The 25,260-nt window shown below is 42.1% G+C and overlaps 1 protein-coding gene and 1 pseudogene across 5 annotated transcripts in view; both read right to left on the bottom strand.

The window, feature by feature from the left end:
• Positions 1–25,260, bottom strand: part of LOC126298590 (cAMP-regulated phosphoprotein 21) — a 1,220,135-nt gene that overhangs the window by 720,744 nt on the left and 474,131 nt on the right. The gene's annotated exons all lie outside the window — the stretch shown is intronic.
• On the bottom strand, positions 2,703–2,820 carry LOC126299768 (5S ribosomal RNA; annotated as a pseudogene).

Raw genomic sequence — 25,260 nt, forward strand, 5'->3', positions numbered from 1 at the left:
GCGACTGCTACGGTCGCAGGTTGAAATCCTGCCTCGGGCATGGATGTGTGTGATGTCCTTAGGTTAGTTACGTTTAAGTAGTTCTAAGTTCTAGGGGACTGATGACCACAGCAGTTGGGTCCCATAGTGCTCAGAGCCATTTGAACCATAAGTGAAATACGTATACATAGTCCAAGAATTTCCATGACAGATACTACATTATACATAAGCAACACTACAAATTGACGTAGAAATATCGATGCAGATACAAAATAGGTCAAAAATAGTTGTTACAAACTCTACGAACAATAGTAATCCTAAGGAACAATTTTCTACTAATCAGAGTATATACCAGAATCAAAACACTAATCATATAACACAAAGTTCACCTTGGTTCGAATTTCTGTTTTAAAGAAAAGCATTCAAACAATTTAGGTAGTTTAATTTTTCGTAGTTATTCTTCCCGCCTAAAAAAATAATAAAAAATTGAATTCTGAATTTATCGTTGTTTCGGATAGCTGGTACGACTCACACTTAGCGGTGCTAGCAGTTTGCATTATTAACTGCTATCTTAGCCACAATGTCTTGACCCTGTTGGAGAAGTATTGAACATTTCATATTTACATCCACCAATAATGAGCCCACAATTCTAGTTTAGTGTGTTCACCAGCGACCTGCCCCAGTTTCGCACGCGTAGCACTGCGTATCTCCGCCCGGACGACTTGTCTGGCGTAGAAATAACGGGTACGCATGGGACAGACGCTCTACCTAATACGCTCCAAAACACCAAGCATGAAAAGAGGGTTTTTCCGAGGCACATACTTCCGGTTCTGTTGGTGATTGAAAGGTAGAGTCAATTGTTTCGGATAGCCCTTGTGCTAAGCAACGTTTGTATACCCGTCAGAAGGATCGTCTTACTGTAACTATCCTACAGAGCAGGTTAAAAGTTTTAACATTACGCATTTTCTTCAGCTTAGGCAAAAGGAAGCAATCGGTTAGTTCTTTTTGAATTATTTGTGGTCTATGTTGCGTCTTATGAGGCTTATGGAGGTACCATTTAGATCGTGGCCGTTTCCTGAGAAAACCCGAAAAACGTGGTTTTTGGATACCAAAACAGATCCTCGGATTCCAAGGCGGCTCTGAACAGCAAATGGCTGATTTTCTTGATACCTTTTCTGTTTCCGAGATACAGATGCTCAAAATTACACTACTTGTACACTCTGATTGTAGCGTGGGGTACCAGCTGCTCATTCTACCTTCCTGAGCAGCTTTAAAAATGTTCCCAAGCTTGTCACGTGAAGATACTAGGTTTTTATGCTGAGAGAGAAGGAGACAGTGGCAGTGGGAAAGAGACGGAAAAGTAATAAATACTAGAAGATGGTGAACAGTGGTGGCGTTAAAGAAAGAGCGAAAGAAACAATGGCAGTGTGAGAGGAAGAGAGAGACACAGTGTCAGTGGAATATAGTTGAAAGTGACAGAACAGTACTAGAAAAAGACGAATAAAGAGCAGAAGAATGTGCAAATGGGTGGGAGTCAGTGATAATGAGAGACAGAGTCTATGAAAATTTGCAGGAGGAAGAGAGAGATAGTGACAGCGAGAAAAGACAGCAGCAGTGGGAAAGAATGCATGAGGCAGTAGTAAGAGAGAGGACGGGGGAAACAGTGACAGTGAGAGGAGATTGTATTAGTAACACAGAACGAAGGAGACTGTGGCTTTGGGACAGGGAGACAGGGAGAGTTAGAGAGACACACGGACATAATGACAATGAGTTGGACTCACTGTGTGAGTGAGAAAGGGGCAAGTGCGAGTGGATAGGAATGAGCGACTTACAGTGATTGACTAGTGGGTGTGAGCGACTTGGAGTTACTTGCAGGAGTGAAAGGTAAGTAGCATGTTAAGAAGAGCGCAAATATGTTCGCATGCAAAAAAATTTGGGATAATCTTTAAAGGTTTTGAGGAAAGTAGGATGAGGCAGCTTGTACCCCACTTTTCAATCTGAGTTTTATAGTAAACAGGAGCATAATCATTCCTCGAGAATCATTCATTCTATTAATGAAAACAGTATCACAATCCTTACAGTTATTCCTGAGATTGTCCTTCACACACGAACAGAGAAACACGGTAAGGCGCTTTGACTTATAATATGTACATATGTATAGACGTATAGATCTGTATCAGCGCCTCTTACTTTATCCTTATCCATTAAAATGAATAACAATATTAACAACAGTAACACCACACGTCCGTCACAAAACCTCCGTCATAATTTGTCATTAACGGAGGAATAGAGTTTAATGTCCTGTCGATGGCGTGAGTATTAGAGCCTGAGGTACTCATTTGTGCAAGGCTACGGAAATAATTTGGCGTTCTTCGTTAAGATGGGCCAAGCTACAAATTACCTGGCATGATTTCTGGAAATACGGTATAGCCACCGTTTACCGAATGAGGAGGCGCAGTTGTATGACACTGGACTAGCATTCGGGAGAACGGTGATTCAGATCTATGTCCGGCCAACCAGATTTAAAAAAGGTACTCCGTCATCAGGCCACAAGTGGCCCATCGGGACCATCCGACCGCCATGTCATCCTCTGATGAGGATGCGGATAGGAGGGGCGTGTGGTCAGCACACCGCTCTCCCGGTCGTTACGATGGTTTTCTTTGACTGGAGCCGCTTCTATTCGGTCGAGTAGCTCCTCACGAGGCTGAGTGCACCACGAAAAATGGCAACAGCACTTGGCGGCCCTGATGGTCACCCATCCAAGTGCCGGCCACGCCCGACAGCGCTTAACTTCGGTGATCTGACGGGAACCGGTGTATCCACTGCGGCAAGGCCGTTGCCTAAACAAGATTTAGGTTTTCGCCAAATCTTTTAAAGTAAGTGCTGTTATGGTTCCTTTGTAAAGCACACCGATTCCCAGCCCACCTTTTACAAATAAGAACTTGTGGTATGTCTGTAACGACCTCATCTCTCACAAAATCAAAAGAAACTCTGGTCATATGTGAAGACTATTAGTGCTACCAAATTTACTGTGCAGACAGTCATGGACGAGACAGGGGCTCAAAATGAGCCTAGCAATGGAAAAGCGGACATGCTGAAGTCTTTTTTTCAAATTTACATTTAAAAATGAAAATCTAGAAGTACTGCTCCAATTTAAGTCTCGCACGACTACATAGATGAATAATATAGATTTTGGTGTTCAAAACTGCTGAAATCGCTAAAACTGAAGAATGCTCCAGACCTCGATGGAATCGCTATCAGATTCACTGCCGAATTTTTGCATGAGTTAGCTCCTCACAAGGAGCAACTCACCTTCGGTGTGCCACAGAGGGCACTTTGTGTACCACCGTCACTTTCCTCTTCCCTGTTCCAGTCGTGAACGGTTCGCGGGAAGAGTGACTGATGATAATCCTCCGTGTGAACTCGAATTTCTCCAATATTACCTTCACAGTCTTTTCGCAAGATTGTGCAAGGGAAAGCAATACACTTTTTGACTCTTCTAGATAAGTATTCTCTAGGAACTTTAACAGTAAACCAACTGTGATGAAAAAAACCTCTCTTGCAGCTTCTGCCACTGGCATTTGTTGATCACATCCGTGAAGCTTCCTCTCCTGGATCTTCGATATATCCTGTATCAATACTCTCCGGTACGGATCCCAGACTGACAAGCAGTATTCAACTATAGGTCAGAGGAGGGTTTTGTAAGATAACCCTTTTATGGTGGGCTGAGGGGTCTTCTAATGAATATCAGTCGACATGTATTGCTTCCTGGGTCACGTGGAAGAACAAAGCGAAATGTACTTTAACCGATCGTTGCTTTCGGAAACCATATTGATAACTACAGAGATTTTCAGACTCTAAAGTGTCGTACTACGTCGTAAACAGGTTCCAAAATTCTGCAACAGACCGACGTCAGAGATACAGGCTAATAGTTTTGTTCATCTGCTCGGCGGACCTTTTTTTCTATCATTAGGACCACTTCGCTCCTCCAGTAAACTACACAGTACACTGCTGCTAAAAGAGAAGAAAATCATTTCTCATACCCTATGTAGAATTCTATTGGTATCCACTCAACTCCACTGCACTTTCCTCTGTTGAGCGATTTCAGTTGCTTTTCTGTCTCATGTCCCATTTCGATATCAGTGACTTCGACGTTCGTACGACGATTTAAATGAGGAGCTACAATGCGGCCTTCCTCAGTGAAACATTTATGGAAAAAGACGTTTAGCTTTTCGGCCTTCGCTGTGTAAGCCTCCATTTCGATACCATTATTGTTACAGGTAGTCTCGATCCGTTAAATGATGTCAAATAAGACGACGACTGTTTATGATTTTCTGTCTGGTCACTAGGTAACATTTAACTTCCGAACGCTTCAAGTATACTTCTCCTTAATCTAATTTTGACTTTATTCAGTTTTTGCTAGTGTGTGAGGCTTTGACTACGTTTAAATTTGCAATGGAGCTTGCTTTAGTCACGTAGCAGCTTTCTAGCACGACTGTTGAACCATGGTTGGTCTTACCCATCCATCACAACTTTGCTCGGTACATACTTGCCTAAAGCATATTCTACAATACTCTTGAACTTTGTCCAATGCTGCTCAACATTGTCAGTGCCGGAGATGAAATTTTCATGCTTTAGGCAATATGAAATATGTTCGCTGTCGGTCTTGCTAATTAGAAATGTCTTCCTAGATTTCTTCATATTCTTTTTTGCAGCCGTATTCAGTGATGCTGTATTGGCCTTACGATCACTCATTTCCTGTTCTAAGCTGATCCGGAAAGTTCGGACGTATTGGTGACTTGGGGATCTAATACGTTATTTCTACGAGTCAGTTCTCTGATTAGCTGCTCAGGGAAACTTTCGAAGGCATTCAGAACAATGTCGTATGGTTCACTGTCCCTACTACCATCCATTGACACTTGAGTCTACCAGCTTACAGCTGTTAAATTGGAATCTCAACCTAATACTATAAATGTTCAGGAAATTTACGCGAAATATTCTCCATGTTTCCCTTCAAATGTTCCGCCACTACTGGGGATCCCACATTAGGAGCATCTTTGAAAGCATCCGCTACCATGTTTGTTCTTCTGAAACTGTACTAATCTCATTTGATGTTATCGCTTTTTATATGACTATAAACATGTCTCCACGAGCGGCGTTCAGCCTATCTTTACGACATAGGTTTCAGTCGGAATGTAGAATTTCATTGCTATTAACATCTGTATCAGACATGATTCCTTCACTAGTACTACGTAGGCATTGTTACCGTCGATAAGTCAGACTTGTTCTGGGACCTTTCCGTAGACGCTGCTGGAGTTAACTAATACTATATTAACTTTTTGTAGCTCCGATCTGCTATGACGAATGATACTCTCTTTAAATAATGTGGATAGTATTCTTCCCTGTCGGAAATCAGAAAATATCTTATGAAGCCTACGGAGGGGCTTCTTCATCCTAAAAACCCTCATGTACATGCCACATGTACTCCACTACCCTAGTAGACGGTCCCTGCGTGTAGTGCACGCTTGACCTATTAAGAGGATCATAAAATTCTCCACCCGATAAAGGACGTCGAGAATTGACATCCAAAATTGTCACAGAAACGTCTGAACGTCTCGTTTAAGGCTTCCACTCGGCTCTAGGTCAGAGGACCGGGATCGGTTCTGGGAACCCCCCCCCCCCCCCCCCCCACACACACACCCCCCTCCCGCCTCTCGCTTCACCAATGATGTGAAAAGTGGACGATAAACATGTAAGAGGACAATAGGAGCTTCTGGAATGTGGTGCTAAAGAATAATGCTGAAGATTAGATCGGTAGATCGTATAATTAATGAGGGAGTACTGAATGGAACTGGAGAGAAAAGAAATTTGTGGCAGAACTTGACTAAAGGAAGGAATCTGTTGATAGGACACTTCCTGTAACAACGAGGAATCACCAGTTTCTTATTGGAGCGAAGTGTGGTGGCTAAGCGGTGTATAGCGACACTAAGATATGAATACAGAGAGCAGGTTCGGATGGATGTAGGTTTCAGTGGTTATTCGGAGACAAAGAGCCCTGCACAGGATGGAGTAGCGTAGAGAGCTGCATCAAACCAGTCCTCGTAATGAAAACCATAACAACAACAACAATACTCGTACGGAACGATGTGAACTGGAATGGCCACATGGAAATAATCGTGGGAAAGGTGAGTGAGATTCTTTAGAAGAATCCTCAGGAAATATAGTCCTTCAATAAAAGAAGTAGCTGAAAAAATACTCGTCGACAAATACTATACTATTGCTCGTCAGTCTGCGATCCGTATCAGATAAGATTGATAGAGAAAATAGAGAAGACCCAATGAAGAGCAGCACGTTTCCTTACTGGCTCAATCAGTAAGAGCGAAGACGTCACGGTGATGCTCAGCCAAGTCCAGTGGCAGACGAAGCAACATAGGCGTTCTGCATCAAAGTGTGGTTTACTGTTAAAGTTCCGAGAGCGTACGTTCCTAGGTGAGTCAACCAATATGTTGCTTCTTCCTACGTGTATCTTTCGAAAAGATGATGAAGGTAAAATTAAAGATATTCAAGCCCTCACAGAGGCTTACCAAAAATCGTTCTTTCCGCGAACCATTCACAAGTGAAATAGGAAATATGGGGATCGACACTGGTACACTAAGTAGGCTCCGCCACACACCGTATGGTGCCCTAAGGCATGTAGATGTAAATTACTCTATATATGAATTAAGTTACTTTTATTGTTGTTCTTAAATTGTAATACCGCGATATGTTAAACATCCTTGTACAAGTGGTATACGGATGAAAAAAACTTCTGCTACTACTTAATCGGTCTTATCCTGATCACCTTTGGTTTGCTTATGACATTATACACTTTGCAGTTAGTGCAGGTAAACTTCGAAAACGAATGGATAACCTCATACAGTAAGTGTAAACCAATTATAATAATCAAAATGTCCACGTGTGTACTGCCGGTCTATAGGGTCCAACGGGCACAATATTTCGGCGATCAAACATGTCGCCATCATCAGGTGAACTGACGGACTGAGCTCCTGTGAACGTGCCGGCACGGAGATCCGTACGCTATGGCTGCTCAGGGGGAAAGGAGGGTAAATTACCTTTCCTAGACGTCTTGGTCAGGAGAAGGGCTGACGGCACCCTAGGTCATGGGGTGTATCGAAAGACAACACACACTGATCTGTATTTGCACGCAGACAGCTGCCACCACCCTTCACAGAGGAATGGGGTACTTAAAACTCTAGTACATAGGGCGCGCACTATCTCTGACACAGAGAGTCTACCCCAGGAATTGGAATATCTGAGAACTGTGTTTCGAAAAAATGGGTACTCAGAGTGGCAGATCCAACGTGCTCTCCGTCCAACCACTGCAGCACAACCTGTTGAGATGGATGAAGTCACGAGGGAGGAGGTAGGCACTGCATTTATTCCATACACAGGCGCACTCTCGGGGAAAATCGCCCGCATTCTGAAGAAACACCGGGTCGGAACTGTGTTTTGTCCTCCGAATAAAACTCGTGCACTGGTGGGGAGCGCCAAAGATGACCTCGGTTTGAGGAAGGCCGGCGTGTACCAGATTCCGTGTCAATGTGGCAAGTCGTATATTGGTCAGACGATGCGCACCGTCGAGGATCGATGCCGTGAACACCAGAGGCACACTCGACTGATGTATCCGAGCAAGTCGGCGGTCGCTGAACATTGTTTGTCGGAAAATCACGCTGTGGAGTATGACCGCACGACGATTCTAGTACAGACGTCGAGATACTGGGACAGCGTTGTTAGAGAGGCCATCGAAATTCGCACCAATGACGACCTCATAAACCGTGACTGTGGCTACAATCTTAGCAAGGCTTGGGAACCAGCGATTGGGTTAATCAAGAGTAAATCGAGCAAACGCAGAGTTGTGACGACCACGGCTGCGCGGGGCGCGGACGGCGGAGGGCGCGCGCCGCGGGCGGAGGGTATTTAAATCGGCCGCCGCCGCGACCGAACCCAGTTCCCCCTGAGCAGCCATAGCGTACGGATCTCCGTGCCGGCACGTTCACAGGAGCTCAGTCCGTCAGTTCACCTGATGATGGCGACATGTTTGATCGCCGAAATATTGTGCCCGTTGGACACTATAGACCGGCAGTACACCCGTGGATATTTTGATTATCAAATACGCCGGGAGAAACTCAAGAATCACAATTATAATAAGATTGACGTAGTATACCGCCAACATATCTAAAAGAATATCGTAAAATTTAACAATCAGATCATGGTACCAGTGGATTGATTTTCATATTTGTCTCAGTTATGGACAGGAAAATGAAAGTAATAATGTTCAAAAGCAGCCTGGATTTATTTTGGTAAACTAAATAAAATTTCCAAACCCAAGCATCCAACGGCCTCGGAATGAGAAGCTTACAATCAATGGGTATTGACAGCTTCGATTTATGGCAGTGAAACATTTGCTTTAAAAATAAAATCATCAAAAGCTAAAGGTTGTTTAGCGGTCAATGGAGAGAGTTATCCCGAGAATCACTAGACTGGTGGGCAGGCGATTCTGTTACAGCGCTCTTTCTTTCCGTTTTCTTCCCTTTTACATATCATCCCGACCCAAGTGTCATAACAGGCAACGACATGAAACATTTGCAATGACTAAAAACATCGTAAATGTAGGGGGAAAACATATACCAAGTGGGTTATATAGAACCCAAAAGATAAAAATGTGTACTTGAATATGTAAATGCAAATTTAAGTGTTGTGTTTCAATTTGATTAGTTCTTAGTAACTACTGTTCAACAATGAAAATTTAACAAGCGCTCTCATACTTAATTATTAGACAACGTGTTTCATTATTATGACAAATTAAAAGTATTATTTTTATTTGCAAAGTTATATGACATGTCTGTTTACATATTATTGCATGTCAACCTCGTTTTTTCTATAACCAGTGTGATAAAAGCACCACATTTCAGTATTTATGCTTGTCTCGTTCATGGATATCATCCGTGTATGCGGATAGTTGAAAAACTTGTATGTTGACCGAGTAAGGTAGTTTGCTCCGAAAGCTTGCAGATATGGAGAGAATCTTTCGTGAAGCCGTATTAACTTTGAGGTCGTTATGGATTGTTGAATTTCTTATAAACCTTGGGGAATTCGATGTATTCATATTCTCTTTATTTGGACATTGTGCAGTATATTTATGCATGTAACCACAGCACATTCCCGTATGTATTTATGTATTCATTTTTTCCATCTGACAAGATTAGCGCATTCAGGCCTTCTCTTACATCTAACCAGACATCCTTAGCAAGTTAACATCAAACTTGGTATAGTACCTAACCAACATTTAATGAAAATAATAATAATGTTAATAATAATAATAATAATAATAATAATAATAATAACGTGGGGAAGGCATACAGCATTACTGGTTTCACAATCTATTTGTAAAGTTAGAGACTGTTTTATCCTGTTTAAGGATGTTTAGATATTTATTGAGAGATATAAGGCAGCTAGAACACTATTTGCTCTATTCACTGATTGTGTTATATGTTTCTTAAAGATAAGGCGTTAAGGATATTTAGTGGAAGTGTTTCCATTGATAACAGAGGATGTGTTTATAAATCGAGTACTTTTCCAGTATAACAAGTTGCTTACATTTTGTTCACATTCATTTGGTCAGCCATTCTATAAATCAGTTTTACGCAATGCTGGAGGCAGAGGTCTCTCGGCGCCTATTTACGCGCTCCATAAATCGTGCGCTGAAGCAAGCCATCATGGGTTTCAGTCCTCAAAGGAAATCCGCTATTCCTCTTTTTTGTGCGACCACTGGAGTATGTTGTGCAGTGTAATCGATCATTATAGGTATAAATGGAAGGAGAGATGAAGTTGGGCATTTCTTTGAATAGAACGTCTTTTTGAAGGGAAATATTCGTTTCGAATTCGAAATTATAAGAGGATGAACAAGGATAGTGCGCTGCTCCTAATCTTGAAGGACGTCTTCAGAAAAGAAATCAGTTAGAAAGAGATTGGAGGAAAGTAGACTATGTAATTAAATGGAAATTTGTAAGTTATTTATACAGTACATGTACACCACTGGTGTCTGAAATTTAACAAAATATTTCCAAGCCTATAGTTCATGAGAAAATATGTTCTTCAAACTTTTATATTATTCAACTTATCAAACTATGAATTACTGGACTCGTGCCTTTTGTATTTTTTAAGAATGTGGTAGAGAGTCAAATGTCGATGGATTAATAACCAGCCGTAACACAAAGTTGAAAAAAATGTTGTTTCTAACTTACCATTCAGCTGTAGTAAGTCCATCGACAGAATCTATTTAGAGTACACGACTGTTGTCAATTAGAAGATTTTCCTACGTACAGAAATCCTTTCCCATGCCAAAAGTCTGTGTACGTGTCACTTTGCTAAACTGTAAGACTTCAGCGACTTGGAAACGAATCTCTTTTGAAACTTCTGGCAGAAGTAAAGCTGTGAGTACCGGGCGTGAGTCGTGCTTCGGTAGCTCAGATGGTAGAGCACTTGCCCGCGAAAGGCAAAGGTCTCGAGTTGAGTCTCGGTCAGGCACACAGTTTTAATCTGCCAGGAAGTTTCATATCAGCGCACACTCCGCTGCAGAGTGAAAATCTTATTCTGGAAATCTCTTTTGCTTACTTACGATTTGAAGCACAGTACCAATACACTTACAAGTATTTGCTAGACTTAACGAATCTAACCCACAGATCCGAATCCTTTAGTTAAATAACGTTATAGACTCCCCTATCTTATGATCATTGTGTCAAATTAAAAGTAAGTTTCAGTTGTTCTCAGCTGATCAACACCGATAACAGAAAAATCGTGTCTTCCTGAGTTCCATACTTCATCATTCACTAGTTCTTCGAGTTAGTATTTTTAGCATGTAATCGTTAAGACCACAAGAAGTGTCAATATAAAGTATAGCTTCACGTACAAAAAAGTACATAGGCCTAAAAATTGCAAACGGAATAACAATTGAAAACTTAAGTCGCAACCAATATTGGATTTTCGGCTTATCACGAGATGTCACCTTACTTAAAATCTACATATCAGACCGCCAGTAAACACAGTGTTTGAGAATGTACAGTAAAGTCCGGTTTTGGTCGTGCTGCTGCTTACACCGCTCGCAAATATACTGCCTGACTAAAACGTCAAGCTCCCAGAAGACAGGCTCGGATGTTAGGGTAACTTCGTGTTTCTAGCAGGCAGTAGAGTGAAGTGACAATTTACATGTTTGTCTTCGGCGTTAATCCGTGACGATGTTATGCATAACACGTTATTAAGATCTCTGCTTGCATAGTTAATTGATTGTATCGGCTCAAAATGCTTTCACGTTCCTGATTGCTTCCGCTGCGCTATAGTAAAGTAAGCAGGTGTATCTTGTTAATCGTTCACTTAATGTCTATACGACCATAAGGCTTGCTTCACTCTACTAATACGTAAAGCGGCGTGTACACGTTAATTTCTTGCAGACTGCGATACTCTGTGGCGCTTTATATCATACGTCAAGCTGGAGGACATTCTGAAATACGACAATTCATGTTTAGCCGCTACGCAAAATGAGAATAATAGAAATTTACTCTCTTTGAAAATTAATACATTATGAAAATTACCCATGTAGGTTGAACTACATTTTTTGTTCACATCTGCATGTGTACTAAACGAATCACTATAAAGTGTGTGTTGAGTGTTCTTTGTATTGTACCATACAGGTATGTTAAGGTTTCTGCCCGAACATTCAGGGATGAAGCGTGGGAGGGTTTATTGCTTCTACGCCTCTGCACCGGCTGTAATTTTACTAATTATGTCTTCCGTGCCATCTCCACGGGATCGATACACAAGGAGCCCAGATTCTGCCGTGAACGCGGTATGCAGAATTTTCTGAGCGGGCTCTCGTGCAATGTAAGGCCTCTTTCTTTCTCTGTCTGCCAGCTAAGATTTTTCAGCATTTCTGTTACAGTATCGTGCCAGTCAGATAAGTTTCTTCCTAGATAACAGAACTTCTGTGCATGCACTGGATATCATCTATTACTCTTACTTGATTTGGGTTCCATACACTTGAGAAATATTCAAGGATAGGTCGCAGAAATGTTTTGCATGCATTCTGCAGTCCTCAAAATCCTAACAGTGAAGAGAAGGCTGCCATTTGCTTTAGCCACAAGAAAAACATGAGGTGGTGACGCTTCATACTGTATATCTACCTACATATTATTATACCGACATGTTTACATGACGAGGCTGATTGTGACTGTCCGAGCTCCAAGTCAGCAAGACAATACAACAATTAAAAAGGAAGAAATCAGAAGGCATAAATGAGGTTCCTGTCTCTATTCTGAAGGCGTACGTATATAGCGTACAAGTCCCGGTAGCAAACTTAATAAAAGAGGTTTTTAGTTTAGGTATTTTTCCAGAGCGCCATAAGCATGCACGAGTAGTGCCCTTACTAAAGGAAGGTAATGCGGAAAGCATGGCAGTTCAGGTCAGTTTCATTCCTGGCTCAATTCTCGACAGTAATTGAATCAGTCGTGAAAGAGAAACTAAATGAGTTACGTAAGTAAATACAACCTTTGTAACGAAAAACAGCTTCGTTTCCGAAGTAGCAGAAATACAATATTGGTTAGTACACAGATAACAAAAATGGTACTTGAAGTTTTTGACAAGGATGACTATTTTACAGATATTGCATATTCTTAAACTTGCCCTAGGCTTTTGACACTGTTGTCTATAAAATACTATGAAACAGGCTAGAAGCGCTAGGGATAAGAGGAAGAGTTAACGAGTGGTTCCATTTTGCCTGGAAGACAGGATGCTGAAGTTATATACAGTTCACACTTTTGCTGACGATAGTATTTTGTAAAACAGCTGTCACACAAGAAACATAGGTGTTTCTCAGGGTAGTGTACTGAGTCCATCAATGACTTTCCAGAGAGTATAACACAAGGAGAAAAAGTTCTCCTTGCTGGTAAAAGCAACATAATAATTACTGATACAACATCGGAACTCCTATTAGGGGAAGCAAATGAAGCTCTCAAGGATATTTAGATGGGGCAGTGTGAAATAAAGGGACACTGAACGTAAAGAAAACAAGTAGTATGCACTTCAACATAAACGGGGAAAGCAACTATGTGCCGGCCGCGGTGGCCGTGCGGTTCTAGGCGCTTCAGCTCGGAACCGTGCGACTGCTACGGTCGCAGGTTTGAATCCTGCCTCGGGCATGGTTGTGTGTGATGTCCTTAGGTTAGTTAGGTTTAAGCAGTTCTAAGTTATAGGGGACTGATGACCTCAGATGTTAAGTCCCATAGTGCTCAGAGCCATTTGAACCATTTTTTTGACAAAGCAAAGATTAATATTAAGCAGAGCCTGTGAAGGAGTATCTCGAAAACGGCGAAGCTGGCTGAATGTTCACTGTCGTGAGCCTCTACGGAAAGAGATACAAGGATAGTGAAACTACGAATAGGCGCTAAATATTTGCACGTCCTCGACTCTTCACAGAACGTGGGGTTCAGAGGTTGTCTGCTCCGTAAAGTAGGATAGATGATGATCTGTGGCAATCCGCGCCGAAAGAGCACAATGCTGGTGGAGGCACAAGTATTTCGTAACACACCGTTCATCTCACATAGTTGAAGATGGAGCTCCGCAGCAAGCCACACCTGCGTGCTCACACGTAGACACGACAGCCTCGTAAATTACGACTGCAATGGGCACGGGACCATCGGCCGCCGGCCAGTGGGAACGTGTCGGCTCTTCGGATGTTTGTTAAACTAGGTCGCTGGTCGTCACCACAAGCGCCGTCATGGAGGTGAACGGTGGCTCGAAACGTGCAGTGCGCCCGGACGCAGGCTGCTGGGAGGAGTATTATGGTATGGTGGCTCGAAACGTGCAGTGCGCCCGGACGCAGGCTGCTGGGAGGAGTATTACGCTATGGGAGACATTCTCCTGCTCTTGCATGGGACCTGTGGTAGGAATCGAAGGTACGCCGACAGCTGCGAACCGCCTGCATCCCTTCATGCTCGATTTCTTCCCCGACGGCGATGTTATCTTTCAGCAGAATAACTGTCCGTGTCTCGGAGCCAGAACTGTGCTACAGTGGTTTGAGGAGCATTATAGTGAACTCACGTTGATGTCTCAGCGACAAAATTCGGCTGATGTATAGAACCATCTGAGTCGGTAACGGGTTTCGCCACCGCGTACACAAATCAGCGGTTCGTTATTTACGCGATTTACATGACCCGTGCGTAGACGTATAATACTACATACCTCCACAAACCTGTCAGAAAACTATCGGATCCCTGATACGCAAAATCAGTTGCATATTTTCGTTCCAAAGACGGGCAAACAAGCCATTAAACAGATGGTCATAATGTTTTGGCCCATCATACTTTGTAGTTACACTAACGTGACGACGTTCGACGTCACCGTGCAAATAACCACAGACACGCGGCATGTGGCAGTACTAGTAGAGGAAGGTATATAAAGCCTGTCGGGGGTACTCGGACAACAGTGCACTTCTTGTCGTAATGCGGAAACGGGAAGTTTTATCTGATGTCCAAACGGCTAAGTTTGTAAACAGCTCGCGTGGCGTTGTGGTTAAAGTATACCATAAATGGCAAAGTGGTGTTATCCAAAAACGGCGCCGAGACAAAAAAAGTGTGTGAAATCTCATGGGACTTAACTGTTAAGGTCATCAGTCCCTAAGCTTACACACTACTTAACCTAAATTATCCTAAGGACAAACACACACAACTGTGGTGCACAACGGACCATAGATGACAGGGCTGACCGACGGCTGTAGATACACGTACCTGCGAATAGACGTGCAACTGTTGAACAAAAGAACACCCAGATTAAACAATGGTCTGCCAACAGTGTCTCGCCAGCCGCTGTGACAGAGCGCTTCTAGGCGCTTCAGTCCATAACCGTGCTGCTGCTACGGTCGCAGGTTCGAATCCTGGATGTGTATGATATCCTTAGGTTAGTTAGGTTTAAGTAGTCAAGGGGATTGATTACCTCAGGTGTTGTCCCACAGTGCTTAGAGCCATTTGAACCATTTGAACAGTGTCTCCTCAACGACCGTTCAGCCGACGCTGCTGCGTATGGGCCTCTGCAGCAGATGCCTGGTTCATGCATCCATGCTGTCTACTACTTGTCGGTGTCGAAGGCTGGAAGTACCGCTACTGGACCTCCACTGAGTAGCGACAGGTGGACTTTTCAGATGAATCAAGTTTTATGTTCTACCGGACTAGAAGCAAGCACCCTGCGCAAATCATCGGAAGGGTCCAGGCGGGTAGAGGATCCTTTATGAACTGAGGAACATCCTAGTGGCATTCCCTGGGTGATCTCATCATACTGAAAGGTTCAAATGGCTCTCAGCACTACGAGACTTAACATCTGAGGTCATCAGTCCCCTAGACATAGAACTGCTTAAACCTAACTAACCAGCCAGCCGGGGTGGCAGAACGGTTCTAGGCGCTACAGTCTGGAACCGCGCGAGCGCTACGGTCGCAGGTTAGAAACCTGCCTCGGGCATGAATGTGTGTGATATCCTTAGGTTAGTTAGATTTAAGTAGTTCTAAGTTCTAGGGGACTGATGACCTCAGATGTTAAGTCCCATAGTGCTCAGAGCCATTTGATTTGAACCTAACTAACCTAAGGACATCACACACATCCATGCCCGAGGCAAGATTCAAATCTGCGATTGTAGCAGCAGCGCCTAGAACCGCTCGGCCACAGCGGCCGACTGTTCTGAAATGCACAGTGGATCAATACAAGTATGCATCTGTCCTTGGGAACAACGTATATGCTGTTTATTTTTCCTTAAAAAAATGGCTCTGAGTACTATATAACTTAACATCTGAGGTCATCATTCCCCTAGAACTTATAACCACTTAAACCTAACTAACCTAAGGACATCACACGCATCCATGTCCGAGGCAGGATTCGAACCTGCGACCGTAGCAGTCGCCCTGTTCCAGACTGATGCACGTAGAACCGCTCGGCCACTCGGCCGGCATTTTTCCTACGCACGATGGCATCTACCAGCAGGACAAAGCAACGTGTCACACAGCTCTCAGTGTACGTGTTCCACGATGAGTTTACCGTACTGCCCCGGCCACCATACTCCGCGGATTTAAACCAAATCGAGAATCTGTGGGAACACATCAGTCGGGCTTTTCGCACCACGGACCGTCAACCGGAAATTTAGTGCAGCTGGCCTCGGCATTGGATTCAACATGGCTTCACATCCCTGCCGGTACCTTACAGAACATCTTTGATCTCTTCCTGCACGTCTCGCGGCAGTCCACGCTGCAGAAGGTGGTCGTTCAGGCTTTTGACGTATGGTATATTAATGTGACTTGATGGCGTATATTGGTAGACAGCGCCGATTCCAGTGCCAGTTTGAGCTGAGAGACAGATTAGCTGCAGATACCAAGTAGCTGCGAGAATAATACCGACGCGAGTCATTATCATTTAAATTACAAGCTTCATTTTCTTCTGTCAAACGCAACAAAACTGTTTTTACCATACTTCAATTTTAAAAATATAACTCAACTACATGTCTTTAGTAAGAGTGATAACTCCATTGCGTCATCTATGTGTTTCCTATTGCGGTCAAGAGGTCAATTAAAGTAAAATCCTATAATACTAATTTTATACTGACTTTGATTCAATGAATATTGTTAGGTTTCACGTACTACTTTGTGAAACAAACTAGTGATGAAGACATTTCGAAGGGATCTTCTGTACAGAGGTCCATTCCTGCTTTCACTACTAACTATTTCGCTAACACTGGAAAATCGAATAATCTAGTATCTAGAGTAACCAGAATACAAGTTGCACGAATATACAGAGACACTCTGTCCCTTGTTCACTGTTAACTGCAACTGAAACTGCTTTTCACACAATTAATCAATTAGAATCTGCATAATAGCGTTAGAGTCCAATACAATTAGCCACGACAGTCTGCACTGGGCTGCCCGAAAGCACAGTGGCAGCAGAAACTATCTGATGATCGGAGCTCACGCGAAGGCCGTCGGAGCTTCGCTGTAATCACGTTTTCCACCAACAAGAATAGAACTCTGCAGCTGCTAGGCCTCTACGTCACGGCTACCTCGCGTACTGAACAGTGATTCTGTTTCTGAGATTTTCCCATCACGGTCTACTCCGCGTTGCGTGGAAAATTAACGATTTCCAGTCAGAGATTAAGGCCAGGTATAAAGTAGATGCTTTTCTCTTCGCTCCTACGGAAGGAAATAATTTGTCTTCGTTCTGTATGAATAAAGTGAGACCTTGGACTCCCACGAACTCCCTGCACTGAATAACCATTGTTAACGACCTTCGCCTTAGGCCTGATGGCTTTCTTTTCCCTTAATGTCTCTAGTATAAATTAGAAACTGGACTACAACAACGGTTCGGAACTGCGTATTGTAGTACGAAACATGTGTCACATAAGCACTTATGTTCGAGTGTCTAATTAATAGCATACATATCTGACGAGAGAAAATTACCGTTACACATTCGTAATTTCTGAAATTCATTTATAATTTTAATTTTAATAGCGTACCCATCTGACGGAAGTAAATTAAGGTTAGATACACTCAGAATATCTGAAATTCATTTACAATTTTGGTTGCGAGGTAATTCTACAGGCAATCCAAAATTTGGGATTCATCACAGATAATTAATTATATGTAAGGTTGTAACAGTTGAAATTCCACTGCGAGCAATGGAGAGCAGTACTGGAGATTCGCAGAACTCTCATTCCATTTAAATGAGGCAAATATTTCAAGGAAACGAAAGAAAGCAACATTTTCAAAACAGAGTATAACATTTCATGGGATATAGTGCACTATAAGAATAAGGACACGCTTCTTCACTACCTCAAAGCAAAGTCATAAAGGAAGACGGATATTTTCCATAAAAGAAACGAAAACTTAAGTCTTTTTATGCAAACCGTCGACAGATTTGTTACGAGAGTATTGTTTGGAAACTCACACGAAACATTTATCGAAAGATCAGAAAATAACAATTGAAATAATCATAAATGAATTCTTTTGTGTACGAAAAACGAATTTGAAATCAGCTCGAAAACCGTCTCAGTTACCATGTATCTGAATGGGACCTCTATCATTCTCGCATCTCTACCGAGGAAATGGTGTAACTGACATTTAAAACTGATATTTTTGTCACCTGTTAAAGCCGCTTGAGTGTACACTGGCATTATGCGTATGAAAAATAGTAATGTTATTTAGATTCTTTAATTTATCACTGCAGTGATACTTATTTGAGATCCATGTATCATAAAAACTTATACAATACATAACAGGGGGAGGAAGGTGAGGGAGAGGGGGGTGGAAGTTCGAGAACGTAGCGTCGAAGCTTCTTCAGATTATGTTCTGAATCCTAATTAGCTATGCAGCCTATTACCCATCAGAGCAAATTATACGCAAAGACTGTGGCTGCAGATCACCTAGAATGTTGAGCATCCATTTTAATCGCTTTCAAAACTTTTACGCCCAACAGCCCAAAAATATCCATTTGCGGATACGGGTTTCCTATTGAAAATAACAGTTTGGCAGTCCAGCAAACATACTAAGCGTACTCTACATCTTGATGCACCTAGTATAGTCCCAAGAAGACCTCATGCAACTAACTCGTGGATTCATATTTTTCTACAGTTTCCCATTACGCCGAAGGTGGTTTGGTGGCGAGAGTGGAAGTCGTACAACATCAGCTGAAGAAGAGGGCGGCAACAGCTTTAGTGTACTTACCATAAAAACAAATGAGCCTCACTATACGAGAGTGAGGGCTACACAGACGAAAAAAGTCAGAGTTTTTAACGCAAAAGCAGATGGCATGCAATACACTACAGTACACAATTTGGCCTGCACTAAGGTGGAAAATGTAGCATAACCATCTCGCTCAGAAAAACAAAATTTCACACCGAAAGGACTTTCAATAACTTCAATATATTATCTTGACGTTGTTTGTTGGCTGTCATCATTCATAACGATTATTAACGAAGCGAACATGGAAATTTAATTATCTATTAATGATGTTCTGGGAGTTTGACACTAAATTATTTCTTCCAAACAAATTTTCTGTGTACTGTGTCAACGATATTCTTTGTTCTCTCCAGGTAAGCCACAGAGGTTATTTGTGCCTCTAGGAACCATGTGAATTAATAGAAGAGGGGTAGAGAGAGGGGAGAGAGAACAAAATGTGACAGTTGTTAAGTCAAAGTAAATCACTAAAAGGTCAAGTACGTGTTAAGAACACGAGCGCGCAATCATCTGCACGAAATACTCGACCTGATAGCAAGTTGGGCGCTGCTCCGTGTCTTTTACTGAGTATGAGTTAAGATCTACGATAAAGAAATTACTATTTGGAAGGCTGTGACTGATACTCCTTTAGTGTTACTTACCTTGAAATTATGGGCCGTTGGTAGACGGCACTGTGTGTGCCGAGAGGAAAAAAAATAACCAGCTCACGTGACACAGTGGTTACTAGTCATTACCTCTGACCTACCACATACATTTCAGCTGCTCGTGGTTAACGTAGCAGGACGACAATAGCAAGGAACTCTATGGAGCAGTTTAGGTCTGCCATAACTCTGATCCTACTAACTTCGTCCCTAAATGGCCCACGGCAGTATTACAGGAGCACTATTGTACACTATCTACGTAAGGTATATGGTTGACAACGTTAGCTATAATCGCAAACTTTTCTCAAGTGATCTAATTACCTACTACTACTCATTAGTGACCCAAGAAATTTTCGGAAATAACCAGCCTGACACTGATAAGACGGAAATGTAGAGCAGCGACTAGTAACTGGCCTTCAATACGATAAAATGTTGATTACTGTTATTAATTAATGAAAGAATATATTATACTACAGAATGTATTAGAATGATTTCTGTTTACTTGCCGCCACAGTCTTGACAGATATCTTTGAAATGCGTCAATGGATATTGTTTCTTTTAAGAGGACACTGTCCTCATTTCAATCATGTTCACATACACTGCCTTACAAAAGTTCCCAGAAGACATGGTCGGATGCTCAATGTAACTTCGTACACGCACACATCTTCTTCGGGTATGTAAACCATTAGAGTTGCAAATTTTTTAATTTGTGTACCTATTCAGCCATGTAATACACATGGTTACATTGTATACTTAGCTGTGCTAACAGAATACATAAATGCACGTATACAGACATACAATCTCAACCTGTCACAGTTTGATATACAATAAATGTTTTAATTGATAGAAGTAGAAGTAATGTAGACGATTTTGATTTAAGAATTCATACCATGTCTGAAACTTGATCATAAGCAAGACATAAAAATGCAAATATGCAAACAATTAAAGTCTACAGGTTTTCCCCATGCTCCTAAAGACACTAGTAATCACTTTGTAAAGGCGAATGTCTGTAGTAAACAAAAGAGAAGAAGCTCATTCAGGGAGGAGGTAAACCATTCGCAATCTGATCTTTCACAGCCAAATGTGGGTACGAAAACGGTATGTCATTTATATCAGCGCTCCTATGCCGGAAAGCGGTGAACGTTGTTCAGTGTAAATAGAAAGGAAAAATAGACGTGTTTCAAGAGGTGTGGGAATGGATATCGTTGATAGGTTGAAACGTCTCCTGGCAAACTGCGGTTTATGCGGATTTGTGGTTGTAGCACCGCATAATAACAACCTTTCGTTTGTTGGGACACATTCGACATCTCTGGACAGGGATGTTGACCGTAGCACTTGACCGCACGTAAGTAGTCTGTAAAAGGCGATTTCAAGTCTACACTATTCTTATAGATGCAGCTTGCTTCATTGAGACGTGAACTTTCTCATTGTAGCGGAAACCGGCATGGGAATGAACCACAGTCGATGGATTGCCCGCCCACTGCGTTTACTGCGAACATATCTCTGCACCACATCCAAAATATAACATTTTGTGATTTCATTCGATCTCCGGTGTTGAATACTTTTAAGACACTTTGGTAGTAGGAATATCTTTCAAAAGGGAGTTGAACATGCAAACTTGAGGGCTTCCAAAAATGTCACTGCCTCCGTCGTAAAAAATAGAATCGCTCTTAGGCACCTTTAGGTCTATACTGATTTGGATCTGAGAGCATAAAAAAGGACGTTCATTATACTCTTCTCGTGCAATTTCGGAGTCAGCGGTATACATACATAAAAAACCAGGCCACTAAACTTCTACGAGACGATTAAATACACAATTGACATGAACACTTTTTAGGCCTGTCATATTATAATAATATGCTGGAATCTAGCAGCTGAGTGTGTCAAGATCATATTCAAATTTGGAAATTTGTGGTAAGGTCTTACGGGACCAAACTGCTAAGGTCATCGGTCCCTAAGCTTACACACTACTTAATCTGACTTGAACTAACTTACGCTAAGGACGACACGCACATCCATGCCCAAGGGAGGACTCGAAACTCCGACGGGAAAGGGGGGAGGGAGCAGCTAGAACCGTGACAAGGCGCCTTAGATCGCTCGGCTACCCCTCGCTGTCACATTTCAAATAAAGGCAAATGCGAAGAACATTGTATAGAACGTCAGACAGAGAAGTTGAAGCTGCAACAGATGGCCGGAATCTCATGTCTTCTGCTGGAGGCTGTCAGTAATCGGTAAAGGCAGTCACTACTTTAAGGGGCTGAACTATCTAAGAAGGCCATGCCTTGAATGCAAAATTTATCTGACGAAATTTGACGGCTAATGCTCAAACGCATCTTTCATGCCTCCACTAAAAGTATGTTTGCGGGCATCGAGTGCATGATTCCAAGACACTTACAATGTCCCTGTATTGAAGAATACCTTTTGATGAGATAAACTTTAGGTGGACTGTGGTACAGTATTCGGCCATGGTCAAAACGAGATCGAATAGTCCCTCGATATATGGTGAGTAGAATATTTTGATGCGCTCCCCACCACACACATGGGAGTGAGTGAATGGCAACTAAGCCTTGTTCGCATTTAATACCAACAGATTGAATGTGAGGCGCCCAGCATAACCGTGAGTTAAATATCATTCATTCATCTACATCTACATCTATATCGCTACTTAGCAAATCAGACGTAAGTGAATGGAAGAGGGTTGATCCAACCACCTTCACAAAAAATGTCCGTTATTCTAACCTCGAACAGCGCGGAATAAACGAACACCTATATCTTACCATGCGAGCTCTGATTTCACTTACTTTATAATGATGCTCGTTTTTCTCCATGTAGGTCAGCGTCAAATAATTATTTTCCCATTCGAGGGAGAAAGTTGGAAATTGAAATTTTGCGAGAAGGTCCCACCGCAACGCGAAACGCCTTTGTTTTAAAGATGTGCCACTCTCTCTCCGTATTCTCGATAATACAAAACGTTCTCACCTTCTATGTACTCCGTTAATCCTGTCTCGGAAGCGTCCCACACCGTGCAGCAGTATTTCAAAAGAGAACGGACAAGGGTGGTGTAGGGAGTCTACTTATTAGATATATTGTATGCTCAAAGTGTTCGCCTTCCCGAAAATATTTTCTTTGTGTTCTTATCCAATTTAAGTTGTTCGTAGCTGTAATTCCTAAGTATTTAGTTGAATTTACGGCCTTTAGATTTGATTGGTTTATCATGTAGCCGAAGTTTAAGGAATTCCTTTTAGCACTCGTGTGGATGACTCCATATTTTTCATTATTTAGGGTCAGTTGCAAATTTTGGACCATAAAGATCACTTATCTAAATCCCTTTGCAATTGGTTTTGATCTTGTGGTGATTTTAGTAGATGACAAACGACAGCACTGCAAACAACCTAAAACGGCTGCTCAGAATGTCTCCTAAATCGTTTACATAGATAAGAAACAACGGAGGGCCTATAACACTACCTTGGAGAACGCCAGAAATCACTTCAGTTTTATTCAATGACTTTTCGTCAGTTACTACGAAGTGTGACCTCTTTGACAGGAAATTACGAAACCAGTCACATAAATGAGACGACATTTCAGAAGCACACAATCTGATTACAAGCCACTTGTGCGGTACGCTGTCAAAAGCCTTCTGAATATCTAGAAATACGGAAACAATATGAAATCCCTTGTCGATAGCACTCAATACTTTGTGTGAGTAAAGAGCTAGTTGTGTTTCACAAGAATGATGTTTCTTTAATGCGTGTTGACTTTCTGTCAATAGACCGTTCTCTTCGAGGGTATTTATAATGTTTGAACACAATATATGTTCCAAAAACCTGCTGTATATCGACGTTAATGATATGGGCCTGTAATTTAGTGGATTACTCCTATTACCTTTCTTGAGTATTGGCCTTACCTACACAACTTTCCAGTCTTTGAGTACGGATCTTCCATCGAACGAGCGGTTCTATATGGTTGTTAAGTATGGAATCTATTGCATCAGCATATTCTGTAGGGAACCTAATCGTTATATAGTCTGGACCGGAACACTTGCTTTTATTGAGACATTTAAGTTGCTTCACTACTCCGAGGACATATTCTTCTGACTTACTCATGTTGGTAGCTTTTCTTGATTCTAATTCTGGAATATCTCCTTCGTATTCTTTGGTGAAGGAATTTGGGAACTCTGTGTTTAGTAACTCTGCTTTAGCAGCACTGTCACCAATAGCATCTTCATTGCTATGGCGTAGAGAAAGGATTGACTGTGTCTTGCTGCTAGCATGTTTTACATACAACATTTGGAACATTGGGAACTCTGTGTTTAGTAACTCTGCTTTAGCAGCACTGTCACCAATAGCATCTTCATTGCTATGGCGTAGAGAAAGGATTGACTGTGTCTTGCTGCTAGCATGTTTTACATACAACGAGAATCTCTTTGGATTTTCTGCTAGGTTTCGAGAGATAGTTTCATTGTGGAAACTATTATAAGCATCTCACATTAAAGTTCGTGATAAATTTCGAGCTTCTGTAAAAGATCATCAATCTTGGAGGTTTTACGTTCGTTTAAATTTTGTATGCTTTTTTCGTTGTTCCTTCAAAAGTGTTCTGACCTGTTTTGTGTGCCATAGGGCATCACCTTCGTCGTTTCTTAATTTATTTTATGTAAATCTCTCAACTGCTGTCTATACTGTTTTAGGAACCCTAGGATTCTAGTGTGAGATTTTATCTGGAAAGTATACTTTCCACATGTGGCCTTCAATGCGTGTAGCGTTCGATTTGCAAAACGAGTGAGTTATCTTTCGTTGAAAATCATGAATATGCAGAGTGTAGAAGAGTGGGCTGGGAGACAAGATAAGGTCCGAGCATGGTTGCCTTTGAATCTTACCCTTTGAGCGACCAGGGGACTAATCCCACATATCAGCCTCGGGGGAATCGTAAGTTCTCTTAGCATGAAGAGAAGCGGAGACGATAGTCTTTTTCGTTTGAAATGCCGAATACAGATTGTCCAAATTTCTTAAAACCGTATTGACTCAGAGGCATCAAATTATTATGTTGAAGCCACCAGTCAATCTCATTTTGACCATTCTCTGCAGCGTTTTTTCTACCCATGATGACAAGGCGATCGGTCGTTAGTTAGACACCATATTTGAATGCTCCCCACTCTTCAGAACAGGAATCATAATTTGCGTCTCCACGTTACCGTGAAGTCCTGTGGCATCTAATAATGATTAAAAATGAACAGGAGCAAACCTTTCGCTTCCATGAGCAGATTCGAGAGCACAGAATAATTAATAAAATCAATATCAGGACAGCTGTCACTCGATAATTTAATCGCATCATTTAGTAGTTCTTTAGAGCAGGTAGAAGCTGTACGTGATGACAATCATCGATAACAGAACATGGATGACTTTGGAATGGGACCGTAAGAGGAGGTGCGTGTCGATTAATTCCTCTACCCAGGCAGTGGTATTAGGAAGAAGGTATGGCGGTCGGCTGGTTCAAAAAACCCTTTTTACGCCAAATACGAATCATACTTGTTGCCTTGCTGAGTGAAGAACAAAATTTAATCCGGTTGCCTTTTTTTATTTTTTCAGGAATTTAGTGTTACCCGTGGTTCATGGTGTGGGTTCCTGTTGTCATGTCCTGGTTCATGAACCACGGGCAACGTATGAGTGGCCAAGTAAGTGGTCCCGACAGTCGGGATACCAGTTACCTTGGAATAAGGCTGGGCATCTCGGACATACTCTGAATCGTGGTCACCTTTGTGCTCAGACCGCGAAGACTACCAAATCCACCGGTTAGTCCCTCAACCGTTGGGGGTAAAACCCAATGGGACC

This window comes from Schistocerca gregaria, chromosome X (assembly GCF_023897955.1).
Source record: "Schistocerca gregaria isolate iqSchGreg1 chromosome X, iqSchGreg1.2, whole genome shotgun sequence".
Taxonomy (NCBI): domain Eukaryota; kingdom Metazoa; phylum Arthropoda; class Insecta; order Orthoptera; family Acrididae; genus Schistocerca; species Schistocerca gregaria.